This window comes from Lissotriton vulgaris, chromosome 8, assembly GCF_964263255.1.
Source record: "Lissotriton vulgaris chromosome 8, aLisVul1.2, whole genome shotgun sequence".
Taxonomy (NCBI): Eukaryota; Metazoa; Chordata; class Amphibia; order Caudata; family Salamandridae; genus Lissotriton; species Lissotriton vulgaris.
In genome coordinates, this window is record NC_141696.1 from 1,388,587,344 (window position 1) to 1,388,602,472 (window position 15,129).

At 45.4% G+C, this 15,129-nt stretch overlaps 1 protein-coding gene across 2 annotated transcripts in view; it reads left to right on the top strand.

Moving 5' to 3' along the window:
* CHAF1B (chromatin assembly factor 1 subunit B) overlaps window positions 1-15,129 on the top strand; it is a 337,605-nt gene that overhangs the window by 91,858 nt on the left and 230,618 nt on the right. The gene's annotated exons all lie outside the window — the stretch shown is intronic.

Genomic DNA, 15,129 nt, shown 5'->3' on the forward strand with positions numbered 1-15,129 from the left:
GGAAGCTCCAATAGTCCATGATTCATGACGAGCTCAGCTCGTCATAAGCACAGCTCCACTGTGCCTCATGACGAGCTCAGCTCGTCATGAGCATCGAAGGGGTTAAGGCGTCGGGTGGCTGCAGTCAGACTCACGTCTTGGTCTTTGTTTTACAGAAGAGGGGCAAACAGGGCAGCTGGGTCACTCACAAAGTGATCTCTTTTGGTCCCTGAAGTCCTTCAATGTGCTGGTCTGTCTTTCTCGGTGTTAGTGTCCGGACTGGGCACAACCGCATTGGCTGCTGCAAGGAGTCTAGGCTCTCTGGGTATCGGCCCTGTGCGGCCCTGGTTGGTCCTGGTGTCTTCTTCCTGGGATCTGCTGTGTCGGGCTAGCCGTGAAGGGACAACTCGGTGGACTGCACCATGCATCTTTGGTGCCTGCAGCTGCAGGGTAGCAGCTCCTCTACTTCAATGGAGCTTATTTGGCAATTTGTGAAGCTCTGGCAGCCCTCTGGATTACTTGGTCTGCACAGCGGCAGGAGAAGTCAGATGCTCCATGAGGGTTGGGTGCAGCAGGCAAGCTGACCGGGTTGGCGCCAAGACAGTCGTGCTCTTTGGTTCTCGGGTCAGCAGTCTTTGTTCTTTTCTTCTTTTGGTCCATAGAAATCTGGAGTCCTGATATCAGGGGTCCCCTAAATACTCCATTTAGGGGTGTTAAGGGGAAGTGAGGGATAGTAGCCAATTGGCTACTTACCCCTGGGTTCACTAAACCCCACTAGATGACCACTTCCTTTGGGAAGTAGGTGTCACCCTGTTAGAGAGTGCCTAATTCCACCTCACACAATATGGTAGAATTTCTACGGTTGTATTCACTTCCAGCTGATCATCCTAGAGGTGTCCAGCCTGGCTAAGCAACACGCCTCCTGTATAGCTAATTTTCCCCCCGTCCAGATGCCAAAGGCTCTGGACAAAGGGGGTTGGCTTCCTATCCTGTGAGAGAAGCCAGATTCACATACCAAAGACGGTAGGTTGTTTAAAGCTCCCCTACCTTGAAATGCTAATCTGCAGCTCATCCTGTGGGTGGGGGGTGTGAACACCCTCTGCCAGAGCAGGCTTTTTTTCTGACCTCCTGAGCACAAAGGCCCTCACCCAGGCCTTTGTGCCAGTATTAGAACTAGACATTGCATGGGTATATCTGCTCAAGCAGATGTATCCTCACATAAAATATAATGCATCCTGACTTGGAGCTCAAAGGGCTGCTGTTGGGGTGACTTACTTTTATTGGATACATGGACTTTGGCATGACGCACAGGAGTGTCATGTCATGTTTTTACTCATGGTTTGCACCAAGTCACACCGTCTGCAGTGGCAGTCATTGTGGGATTTGTATGTGGACCCATTAGGGTGGCATAAGATATGCTGCAGCCCTTAGTGACCCTTTTTAGTACCCCTGCCCTAAGTACCTGGAGTACCATTAACTAGGGACTTACAGGGGTGCTAAAGTCCTTTGCCGGTTGTAGCACAGTTAGACAACACCTTGTTTTATGGATTAAAACACTGGCACCGAGGTCAGGTTAGCAGGCCTCAGTGCACTGTCAGTTGAAAATTAGCCATCTAGTAGCTGAAAAGGGGCAAAAAGTAGGGGTGGGGTAACTGCAACAAAAACTCTGTTCTCTACACATTCCTAGTAAATTCTCCTAAAGGTGCACTTTGAGTTACAAGTTGAAGAATGTGACTAAAGCAATAACTTGCCATACTTAAGAAAGATGTTCAGTTAGAAACATCAGTTAGTACTGGAGTGTCTACGTTTGATAGGCCGGGGTGTATTCCTGGACTAGAAAAGACTTGTCCAAAAAATTGTTCAGTCAAATTCACAAATGTCTTTGAAATTTAGACATGCTTCAACTGAACACTCACACACTTGTCTTTATGCATGACCATGCTCCTTTTGATCTTTACCGTATACAAGCATGGCATCACTAAAATGTAAAGAATTTCTTTTCAGTTGAATAATTTTCTGTACGATGTAAAAATGTGTGCAGCCTATGAAAATTGAAGTAAAATCCAGATACAGAAAACTGAGTAAATCAAGTTAATTTCTCAAAACAGATAGTTACATGGCGCTCCCTCCCCTGCTCCGCTGTAACTGTCACAACCGACGTATGAGGATTCCATTCCCTCAGACACAATCCTAATCGCCATGGTAACAATTACTAAGCAGCATGCCTGCATGCATTGACGTATCGCCTTTCTTAACACATACATGGAGCTCCCTCGCCTGCTCACCTGTAATTGTCACCACCGCTGTAACTATGTCCATAAGCCTAATCTGCGTGGTAAGTCACTAAGCAGCAGGTCTGCATACACAATAACTAGGCTCCCAGTTTTATGGTATTTAATTTTTGACATTTCAGTCTGTATTTATCCATATTTATTTTTGTCAACTTTATCTGTATTTATCCACATTTATTATGGGTTTTGGGAAAAAAATAAAGCTGAAACTGGTATATTTCCACATTTATTTAACCAATAAATCTCCAGTCATGCTTGAATGCCTGCCATGTTTCAGTGATATGAACACCTGCAGAAGATAAATCAATGCATTTTTATGAAAATATGTACATTTCAGCATCAGCCATGTGCATATGTACTGCTGTTTAAGCCTTTTTACCAAAATGTCTTTTTTTTTTTTTTTTATCCCCCTTACCTATCAATTCACCCAGTTATTGGCTTGGCAATCATGGCAGAGTGTATTTAGAATCACACAAAAAACATCTAATTTCCGTTGTTTATCCCCATTTAAAAATAAATACAGACCAGAAATGAAATGGTTGTCTGTCTGTATCTGTAAAAATCAGTAAAAACGGAAAACAGGGAGCCTTAATTTATTTATTATTATTTATTTTTCGATTTGTTAAGCGCGGTTGCTGCCCAGGGGCGTCCAAGCGCTAAGATTAGACAGAGCTGAGACGGAGCACAGGAGGAACTAAGAGGGCTTCCTAAATAGTATGGTTTTCAGTTTCCTGCGAAAAGGGAGTAGGTCGGGTGTGGATCGAAGATCAACGGGAAGTGAATTCCACAGCTTGGCGGCGTTCAGTGAGAACATCCTGCCCCCTGACCTAGCTCTCCTTACTCTGGGCACCACTGCCAGAAAAGTACCGGAAGACCGGAGGTTCCTGTTAGGGTGGTAAGGGATAACAAGGCTGGTGTTGATTGCTGATCCAGTCTTCCAAAAAGCTCGATGTGTGATACACAGAGCCTTAAAAGCCACTCTCTGTCTCACCGGTAACCAGTGTAGGCTTTTCAGTCCCTGTCTAACGGACTGAGACCGTGGGATTTGGAGTATGGTACGTGCTGCACAGTTTTGTACCACCTGCAGCTTTCGAAGAGTCATCTCAGGCGCCCCCAGATAAAGGGCGTTGTTTGAGTCTAAACGGGACTGGATAAGGCCTTGTACTGCCACCTTCTTGGCATCCAGAGGTAAAAGTGAAAGGACCTTCCTCAGTGTTCTTAAAAGGCCAAAACAGGTGGCAGACAACTTAGTGGCCTGAGTGGAAAAGGAGAGTTTATGGTCTAACCAGACTCCCAAACTCTTGACACTGTCCTTAGGGGTGGGAGGTGCCCCTAGACCAGCAGGCCATAAGGAAGAGAAAGGTAGTGGTGAGGGTGGGCCTAAGAGCATGAGTTCAGTTTTCCCACCGTTCAGTTCACCGTTTAATTATAACTAGGGCTCCCGGTTTTCCGTTTTTACTGAGTTTTGCAGTTAAATACACACGAAAAACAATGTGTTCGGTCTATTTTTTTTTGCAAACAAAAGAATACATAAAATTGTGCTTCTTGTGAGTTACTCTCCATGCTGTCCTTTGTGAAATCTAGGCAAACACCTGAGCAGATTGACAGCTTAGGGAGTTAAAAAAAAACAGGACGAGATTTTGATAAATACAGCTATACGTTTTTTTTTTGGATGTTTATTACGTTTTCATGATACATTTACATTGCATTTGCAGACACAATAGAAATACAAGGGTGTTAATATCTAACTGAACATCAGGACAGGAGACCTGTGAAAATGAATGTTAGTCTGGTACATGCTTTCTTGCAGGTCTAGAAAATGCTGGTGTATTCGGCACAACACAGGGCAGAGAGGTGCCCTCCATAGTAAGTAATCCGTACGCAGTAACATTGTCCACTACATTCCATGGCAAAGACATCAAATATATTTAAACTGCTTAACTGTGAGCAACCAGTTAGCTCAAAGAGAACAGAGATAAACATCATGAGTCGGGGGGGGGGGGGCTGGTAAAGGGTTTGGGACAAGGGCAAAACAAAGAGTGTTCGCTGTCTCTCAATGCAGTTCCAAGTTCGCCTTGGGTATGTTACCATCTTCTCAATAAAAGTCCTGCAGCATGTGGTACACATCTCATTGTATATTCAATGACGCATCATTGACAGTATTATCTTAGCCTACATGGGTATATTTGTTCAGGAATGTGCTAAGTTACAGTGGTGACACCGGCCTACTCCTCTGGACATAAAGCAGCCTCGATGGCAGTCAGGATCGCATCCCAGTTGGATTAGATGGTGTATTGGCGTAGTCTTAGAGTGTCCTCCTTACAAAGAGGAACCCCTTCCACCCTAGCCCACGTGAGGATGGAGTGTGATCAGGCCGTTCTAGACTTCTGTTTACTGGACTTCCAGCTCTTTGTAATGAGGCGCTATGCTGCTATGAAACCATGGTCCAGAAAGTGAGTAGTGGCCCTTTGCTACTTATCTCTTGGGAGAATGCCCTTCATACAGACCTATGTGCACTCAAACTGCTGGTCGGTGTATCTCGACCAATGTCACGTGACCCCCTCCCTGTACTGCTGTAACAAGGGGCATGACCACAACATGCGTAACATATCTGCATCAGGCTGGCTGCAGTGGGGACAAGCCGCATCCAGTCTATGAAAATGATTGATCTTCTCGGAGGTTAGATACACCCTGTGTATAATGTAGAATTGTATCGGCCGGAACCTGGAATTGTGAGGGACGTACGTGGGACCTGACAGAATCTTGTCTAATTTCTTTGAGGTGCATGAACGGGTCATGTTTGTCTTCCATCGATGCCGCAGTGAAGTCAGTGTTGTGGCAGTTTGCAGCGGAAGTGCATCTGCCAGCCACCAGATGAGATGCCGCCCCTCTCCCATGACCTGCAAGTATTAAAGTGTAAGATGAGATGGTGGTTATGACCCCTCCCACTGAAGGGTGGGATAATAGGGCATGTACCCACCCCAAGGAAGGGACCCATTGTCCAACCGCTGTACCTACCTGAAATGCCCTAAATTTAGTATGTAGTGGTAACCCCAGCCATGCCTCCTCAGACAAGTAAGATGCGTAAGATTGACCGAAGAGCAGTGCTGAAGGAAGAGCACACCAACTGCCTTGGCTCCAATCCTACCGGCCTGTCCTGACCAGCTCCAGCAGAATCCTGGCATGTCCAGCAGCCGCCACTCACCTCGACGCCGAACCTGGAGGACCTGCCCTTTGCGTTCCCTATAAAGACTTTGTCCCCTATGAGCAACAGACTTGCTCAAGAACCAGACTTTGACTCTGGACGAATCCAGGAGTCTGCACCACTCCGCACCAGACGCCCACGGCCCGTGTTAGAGAGACCCAACACCGTTGGGAGGTCTCCCCAGCAATCCTGGCCTGGGATCTGGTGATCCCTGACCTAACTCAAGCCTTCAGACGACACCTGCAGCCTCTATCTGGAGGGTCCCCTAGACCGCAACCGAAACTGGTAAGGAAACCCGACTCTAAAGACACTCCTGTACCTGACGCCCCACGGCCTTGGGTGGCCCAACCAACAGTGTCCAGGCAACCCCCTACTTCCGAACTTGCATCTCCAACCGGCAGTCGCCTCCAGGAAGCCTCCCTGCCCGAACCTGCATGCAGTGTTTGTTCTGACCGGAGATCATTCGTTGAAAACAAGGCACCCGACGGCAACCCTGCAACCAGCCGCCCCTGTGGGGCACCTTGTGTGCTAACTTTGATCCCCTTTTGCCCTCAGCTTAACCCTAGTAGCTTTGCTCCCTCAACCTTGTGGCTTGCCCGAGAGCAGCCACTAACCGACTACCCCCTAGCCCCATAGGCTAACATTGGGCCTAAGCACTCTGCACTCGGCTGCCCTAGTGCTGCTGAGGGTACTTTTCAAGTGCATCATTGACCCTGGGGGAACCCTTGATCTAATCCCAGAAACTCAACCCTAAATGCCGATTGCTTACCTTCAAACTAATAACATCATGTTCGAGGCATATGAGCTGCAGATTTTACACTTTGCGTTAGATCGCCACCTGGTGTTGGGCTCGGATGATTGCATGTTGTTGTCGTCTTGGAAGAAGTCTTTGTAGTCACGAGATGGATGATTCCTTCCTTGGACGATAGGGTGCATGGGCATCGGCTCCATCCTTAGATTGTTTTTTTTCCGCCACTGGGTTCGGATGAAACTTTTCCGCTCCGGTTCGAAATCTACTTTTCAAGTACTTCGACGCGTAAAAATGTTCTTCAAACTTTACCAAACAACTTTCGATACCAGTAAACATCGACTAGACTTAGTCAGCTAGATTCCGGTCTTCGACCCGGGCTGTTGGGCCAATCCACGCCGTGAGTCCTACACCTCATGGAAAGGACGCCATTCAAAAGATGCCCAGAGTGTAAAGCAAAATTTCCACGCAGTGACCATCACGAGGTCTGTAACCTGTGCTTATCGCCAGATCACGACGAATCCAGCTGCACAGCCTGTGCATCCTTTCAATCGAAAAAGACCATTCGGGATCAGAGGGCCTGTTGCAGCGACATGCAGAGATCCGCACCGGAACCAGTGGATATCTTTGACGAAGGTCCATGTGTCCTGGGGGAAGATTCAGGTGATCTCCAGATCGTATCCGAGGCAGATAACTCCGATGACTCCATACCTTCGGGTCAACGTGTGAGTACCACTGCCCCTACCCCAGCCCAAACACCAAAATCGAAGGCAAAAGTCAACACTCCGCCTGCGGGGCCCAGGCGAGACCGAAAAAACACTTCAAAATCCCCGCCATCGAGCCCGGCTCTGAAGAAAATAATGAAGCCTTCCGGTAGCTCCATACCGAGCAAACAGCATGTGCCGATACCACCTGCTCCCTCGGCACCGAAACAAAAAAGTCCTGGTTCCAAAAGACATTCCGAAACAGTCGACTTTGAGAGACAAAGCGGCTCCGAAAACAATGAAGCCTGTTTCCGAAGCACCGAAAACAGCTTCCGCTCCGAAGGCAATACCCTCGATGCCGAAACAAACCAAGCCTGCTTCCTTTCCTTCCAAGTACACTAAACAGGCTTCTGCTCCAAAGACAATATCTTCAGTGCCAAAATTTACGCCAAAGGACTCCACATCGGCTCCTAAGGCTAAAGACAAGCAACAAACTGGTTTAGAACTGAAAAGATCAGTGCTGAAGGCTGTGCCTCAAGAGCTTTTCCAACCAGATCCTTTACAAAAATGGATCTACATTGATCCAGAAACAGGACATGTTTCCACCATACCACACAGGAAGAGAACGTCGGATACAGCACCTACACCTCCAGTGCCTGACAAGAAGGACTCTGCCACATCTCCTATACACCCTTCATCTCCTGTATAGCCTTCTCCTGCTCTTCCTTTAAACATTTCACCTCAAAATGCTCCTCCTCATTCTCCACAACATACACCTCCTCAGGATGTTGATGATGAGTATAGCATGGGGGGAGGGAGAGACCCAGATGACCCTTTTCCCTACCCAACAGGTTCACCAGACTGGGAGTATGCCAACCCACAGGATGTACCAGATATTCCTGACCCACATATATATCCATCTAAACCTTCTCCTCCAGAAGACAATATTAGGTTTGGACACTTAATTAATAGGGCTGCCATCTATCACAATGTCACCATGCATTCAGATGAGGAAGAATTTTTATTAGACACTTTTGAACACTCCCAAAAATCTGTGCAAATACTGCCAATGATTAAAGGAGTCATTACACATTCTCCAGAAGTGTTTAAAGATCCTGTAAGAGCTAGAATCATAAACCCAAGGATAGAGAAAAAGTACTGAGCAGATCCTGCCTACATTAAAGGACAGCTACCCTTAAACTCCCTAGTAGTTTCAAACGCTAGGAAAAGAGCAAATTCCCAAACATCAGGTGAAGCACCACCTCCTTATAAAGAATCAAAGAAAAGATCATAGATGCTTCAGGGAAAAGACTAGCTGCCAAGGTAGCAATACATGGTGCATCGCTAACACGCAGGCCCTCCTCAAGATACGACAGGGCTCACTATGATCAGCTAGAGAAGCTCTTACAACATCTACCTGACCAATATAAGGTACAAGCAGATGACCTCATACAAGAGGGTAAGCTTATATCAAATGCCTCCATTAAAGCGCCGGGATGCCCAAGGGTAGCTGCGCGCTATATAAGATTTTAAATAAATAAAAATAAAATAAAATAAATAAATGCGCACTAGATGTAGCAGACACTGCATCCAGAGCAATAAACACCAGTGCCCTCCTTAGACGTCACGCATGGCTACGCATTTCAGGATTTAAGCAAGAGGTGCAAACTGCTATCTTAAATCAACCATTCAACCAACAACAATTGTTTGGTCCAGAGGTAGACACAGCAAAATGAAAAAAGACACTGATACAGCCAAGTCTATGGGAGCTCTGCAGTCCACCGAAGCAAGAGGCTCCTTTTGTCGCTCCTTCTACAGAGGAGGCTCCAAACAAGCTGGAGCAGACAATTCAGCTTCCTTTAAAACAAATACACAGACATCCACTAATAGAGGATACTTTAGAGGGAGCTACAGAGGCAACAACAAGGGAAGAGGTCGAGGAAATAACAATAATCAAACCTCTCCCAACGCAAAACAGTGACTTCCTTCCCCTCCCCCAACAGCATTCCACTCCTGTAGGGGGCAGACTAAAACAGATCCTACCTGTCTGGAATTCAATCACAACAGATAAGTGGGTAAGACAAATTATCCAGTATGGTTACTGCCTAGAGCTTACAGCTACCCCTCTACATATACCACCCAGACAGCGTCCAATGTCCACGGAACATCTAACGCTGCTCCTCCAAGAGGTTCTCTCATTGCTGCAAAAAGATGCAATAGAGCTAGTTCCGTTAAAACATCAAGGATAAGGGGATTACTCACTTTCGAAGATTTCGGAAGGTAAAAACCTATAAACGCTCCTTCTCAGGAATGGCGCCCAGGATCTGGAACTCACTCCCTCCTGAAACCAGGCTCATCTCCTCCAACAAACTTTTTAAGAAAGAAGTAAAAGCGATCCTCATGGCTAAATACACATGAACTATTATTCTGTACTTCCAGGACTCCGCGTTGTACTACCTTCCTGACCCCTTGGCCTATTTGTATTACTGGTATTATCGACTCACTTGATTGTATACGTTCCCTCTCTGTTTATCTTATTTTATATTATTGAAGTACCTATCTGACTTTGCACACTCTACCTACACCACCTCAAATATTACCTACTGTTATTTTACTGATTCTCCTGCGTGACTATGCACCCTGTACTCTCCTACCTCAACTATGCCTACCTCTATGCTATTTACAAAAGTAGTTTAAGCACGCTTAAACAAGTATATGCTCCCTCTTTATGTACTTTCATATTATTGGCGTACCTGTTTGAGTTTGCACCTTGTACCTACACTACCTTAACTATGACCTACCTCTTGTATTTTGACCTACCTATGTAACTATGCATATCGTACCTATGTAACTATGCATATCGTACCTAACTACCACCTACTATTATGCTATCACCCCATGTCCTGTAAAGCGCTCTGATATCTGCAAAGATCTTGTTCGCGCTATATAAAACTTTGAAATAAATAAATAAACTTTCCTAATACCCAAAAAGGACGGAACACTAAGACCAATTCTAGACCTAAGGCCTCTCAATTTGTATATACACTCAGATCATTTTCAGATGATCACTTTACAACACATGCTCCTATTGTTGCAACACAGCGATTTCCTAACCACACTAGACCTCAAGGACGCCTACTTCCACATTCCCATGCATCCTTCTCACAGGAAGTATCTCAGATTTGTACTAGAAGAACAACACTATTAGTTCAAAGTCCTTCCATTCGGGGTCACAACTGCACCACAAGTGTTTACAAAGGGCCTAGCAGTAGTAGCAGCACATCTCAGAAGACCACATATACACGTCTTCCTGTACTTAGACGATTGGCTCATAAAAGCCAAGTCATTCCATCAGTGTGTCCAACACACATCTCAAACAATTCAAACACTGCACGACTTGGGGTGTACAATCAACTACACCATGTCACATCTTCAGCCCTCATGTACATCAATACCTAGGGGCTACCATAAACACCAATACAGCTCTAGCTTATCCCAGTCCAGCCAGGATACAGAGGATTCAAGCCTTAGTTACAGGGTTTCAAAACCAACACTCTCTCATAGCCAGAGTGTTCATGCAATTAATAGGCATGATGGCATCTTACATTTTTATTGTACCATATGCAAGACTGCAAATGCACCCAATTCAATTCAATTCAAAGAAAACTTTATTCGGATTGCAAAAAATCCATAAAAGTCACATAGACATTAAAATACATCTTTAGAAATAATTTTACACAGTTACCGTTAAAAATAGTTAAAAGAAAAGAGAGCAGCAATGATGATGTAAACAGTCGAGATCAGGTTATTAAAGTGCATTCCAATATACATACAGGTAACCAAAGTGCTATTGCATAGGAGACATTCTTCTTGGGTGCATGGGCATTTCAGGGAGGTTCCATAGATTTCCGTGCATGAAAAATAACTTTCAAAAATGAGGTTGCACGAAAAATCAGATCTGCATTATCTAAGTTTAAAAACATAAGATAAGATTGAATTAGGGAAACTGGCCTTTGTTTTTTAAAATACGGAGCTAAAAACCACTTGATATATTTCATAAAAAATTTACAATGAAAAAAGAAATGCAGTTCATTTTGTCTGCTGTGACCATCACAGGGGCAGGGGCTTAGCTCGTGCCCAAAGTTCGAAGTGCTGTAGCCCATAGGAAAGCAAAGTGAGTGTTTTGTAGATCCAGCTCTTAGGCGAAATAGCAGCGACCTCTCCCAGTTGGTCAGAGGGAGTCTGAGGTATAAAGGTATTCGTTGTGGGGATAGATCATTGTTTATATTAATCACATAAGATTTAACAGTTTGTTTTTGTAGTTCTATCTCCAACCTCTTTTCCCTAAAGAGGGCATAAAGTTCGGTTTGTATGACCTTCTTATCTGAGTTCTTAATCTGGGCAGGGTCGTTAAAAAGATTGATTTTCCCAATACTGTCCAGGCTTTCCTTTGTTGCCCGGAGCCACGGAATGCTCATACCTTTGTCACAGTTTAAGCATTCAGACACAATGTCCTGTGTTAAGGTGGCACGTTCATTAGCCCAGATCGACAGCCAAAATATTGCGGGTCGCGAGGCAATGAAGTCGGTTATGTAGGGCAGATTGAGCTCGGCGTGACAGATGTACCCAGAAGAGGAAATCGGAGCTCCTAAAACTTTTCTACACAACCGATTTTCTTCTGTCTGCAGGCTTGATGGGCTCACTATCCCCCAAATTTCTGCTCCATAGGTTGCAACCGGAACACATTGCAATTTGTAGATTTTCATAATTGCCCCGGTTGTTTCTGACCTTTTTGGTCGTGGCAAGGCAAGGATGGAATTTATGGCCTTTGAGAACTTGCCTGTGGCGTGGGCGAGATGCCCACTCCACAGGCCGTTCGCAGCAAAGACCATGCCTAAATATGGAAATGATTTGGTGGAGTATAGCTTCTCTGATCCAATTGAGATGGAATTCAATTGTTTAGCCCCTGGCCCGCATGTCATAACAAATGATTTTTTAAAGTTCACCTTCAGGTCCAGTTTCCCCATAAAAAGGGAGAAGCTCTTGACCAGGGCGCGGAGAGCATTCGGTGTTAAGCCCATGATCACCGCATCATCTGCGTAGAGGAGTGCGGGTAGCGGGTTCCCTTGGATTTTCGGGACATCCGTTGTCGTCTCTTTCAGGGAGTCACTCAGTCCGTTTATGTAGATGATAAATAATAGGGGTGCTAAAACGCACCCCTGTCGGACACCTCTTTCTACCTTGATTGCCCCCGAGGTTTCGCCCTCCATTCCGATTCGTACCCGAGCTTTAGTGTCCGCATGTAGATAGGCTAGAAAGTGTACCAAGGGTTCGTCAAGGCCATAGGAGAGAAGTGTCGCCCACAATTTCGACCTATTCACAAGGTCGAAAGCGGACGACAAGTCCATAAAGGCTAGATAAATAGGAGCGGCCTTGGCTATAGTGTATTTGCCTATTATAAGATTGAGATTCAGGCATTGTTCTGTTGTCCCAACCCTACTTCTAAAGCCCATCTGACATCTGTCTAGCACCCCTGTTTCTTCGGCCCAATCATTCACTCTGTTGTACAATACCCGGCCCAAGATTTTCAGGGTATTGTCTAAGAGTGAGATGGGCCTATAATTTGCAGGGTCAGATCTTTCACCTTTTTTGTAAATAGGCACTATTGTGCTTGTGGACCAAGTTGCAGGGATGGTACCCAGCGGTACGCTATTAAAGACGTTAGCCAGAATAGGCCCCCAAAATTCTGGTCTATGTTTGATTAAATCAATTGGGAAGCCGTCCGGCCCAGGTGCCTTGTTCCCCAGGCTTTGATTAATGGCCAAAAGGACCTCCCCCAGGGTTATGTCAAGTGGGCTCAGCTTATCAAAATTTTGGTTTTCCACAGGAGCAGCGGGGTTAGCATATATGTTGGAAAAGTGTTGCTCCCAGTTCTGACTTGAAATGGTGCAGCTGATTGGTGACAGCTGTTTACCCATGTCCCGCATCTTCCTTACAGCGGGCCAGAAAGTTGCACTATTTCCCATAGTAGCAGAAACTGATAGATCTTTCCACTGATCCTCTACCATGGCAGCCTTCCTTTTCCCTATGGCTGTTTTGTAGGCATGCCTGGCGGTCCGTACATCAGCAAGGTCTCTCGGTTTGGAATTTAATGCCTTGCGAAGTGCTTTGTTTGCCGCTGAGCAACAACTGTCGAACCATCTGGGTTCGTCGTTATTTTTCCTGTGGGGGACTGTCAGAAGAGTTTTAATGACATGGCACAAGTTTTCAAAGTCTACAATTATCCTGTGGTAATTCCCATCCGTAAGTAGGCAAGAAGCAACTGTTGGTTGGTGATTATTTGTAATTATATCCATGATGGATTCACAGTTCACCCCTTTCCACTTTAGCCTAAGGTTGTCTGTTGATGTTGTGATATCTCTTGCTCCCAAAGTGCGGGGAGGTATTTGGGTCGGGCCCATTCTTAGGCTGAGTTCAAGTGCGTTATGGTCGCCAAAGGCTGTTTCTACCACTCCAGCATGGATGACTTTGTCTAGTAATTCCACAGAAGTGAAGATATAGTCTACTGTGCTGGAAAAATCTCTCCCTCTGAAGGTTGGAATGTAAGCAGTATCACTATATGTAAATGTGTCCATTATATTTGATAGGGTGTGGGTATTTATGAAATTTTTTAATTCATTCCCGCGTTTGGTGGCCCTATCTAATTGGTTTGTACTTGCTTTAGATCTTGATAATTTAGCATTAAAGTCTCCAGCTAGGATGATCCTGTTGCTTGCGCGGTTCTTGGTTGATTCAGTTATCCTTGTTATGTTCTCGAATAGCTCTATATAGTTTTTATTGGGGGTCGAGTGGAAGTCGTTATTATAAAAGTTGATCAGATGTACCGATCTACAGGTAAACTCGATGATTTGAATATTTAGGCTCTTAGTTGGTATTGGCCTGATAGCCCCCCCTAGAGTTATTCTGAACCCAATCAGCAAGCCTCCCATGGGGCGACCAAAAGCTGGCTTTTGGGCACAGATGCTATAACATTCAAAGCCCTCTATGGTTATTTCCGAAGTAGCCCATGTCTCTTGGAACATTATAATGTCTTTGTTAGATATGAATTTTAACCATTCCTGGTCCAATACCCGTTGTTGGAGTCCGGCTACATTCCAGCTAACAATCGTTAGTACACTATCAGGGTTTTTATGAATATGTGGGTCTGGAAGGATAGTTGTTTTACATCCTACATTGTTATCCCTTAGTTTGTCTTCCCTTACTAGTGGCAGTGTCGGGTGGTTTTGGACCAGTTGGGTACCTAATGTTTCCTTATCGACCATCTCTATGTTTTTAACCAACTCAGCGGGGCAGCCCTGTTTTATTCCCTCCAGTTCAGGGTTCAGCAGCCCAGAAAGAGATGGGGGAAGTCAATCAACCATATCGAGACTGCTGAATCTGTTAAAAACTGGTATACCCCAGTAAGCATCTCTGCTTGGTATGTTCCTATAGGGATGTCTATAGTTATTATCTGACTCCCACTCACCCCAGTTGTTTCCCTCAACTTCTTGCCCCTTGTGACACCAGTTTCTCTCAAAGGCATTATGGTGCTGGTTGAATCTCCTAGATGGATAGAAAAAGGAGAGATGTTTTGTTTCTATGCCTTCGCTATACCCCTCGCTTCTCCATGAGCAGATATGTTCTACAGTGCGCGGGTCATCGAAGTTAACAATCACACAGTCACCATGTGTTTTCTGTGTTTCTCGACCCACCCATGGTACTCTTCTAACTGTTAGGATTTTACTCCTACAATATGAGGGTAGGGGTCTGTTGTTGTTCAACCAGAAGCTGACTTTATTTAATAGAGACCAAGTTGGCTCTTCGGTGTTATCCGGTATCTCAGGGACACCCGTCATTACCACTACATATGGACTAGATCCGGGTGGCAAATTAGCATGGAATCTTCTTTGATTGCCTTTATTCCTGTCCTTAGAGTTGCTAGTGGTATCCCCCTTTGATTGTGTTGGGTTAGGTTGTTTCCCCTGTGTGATTGTATTTGGGGTGGGTGTGGGTGTGTTTGGCTTGTTCGTGACTCCCTTTGGGGGTAAATTTTGCTTATGTGTGATACTAGGTGCTGGGGCTGGGGCTGGTTTTTTCACGACTTGCCCCGAAGGAGGTTGAATGTGTGGTTTTGCTGCCACTAAGACTGGAGTATCTTTGGGT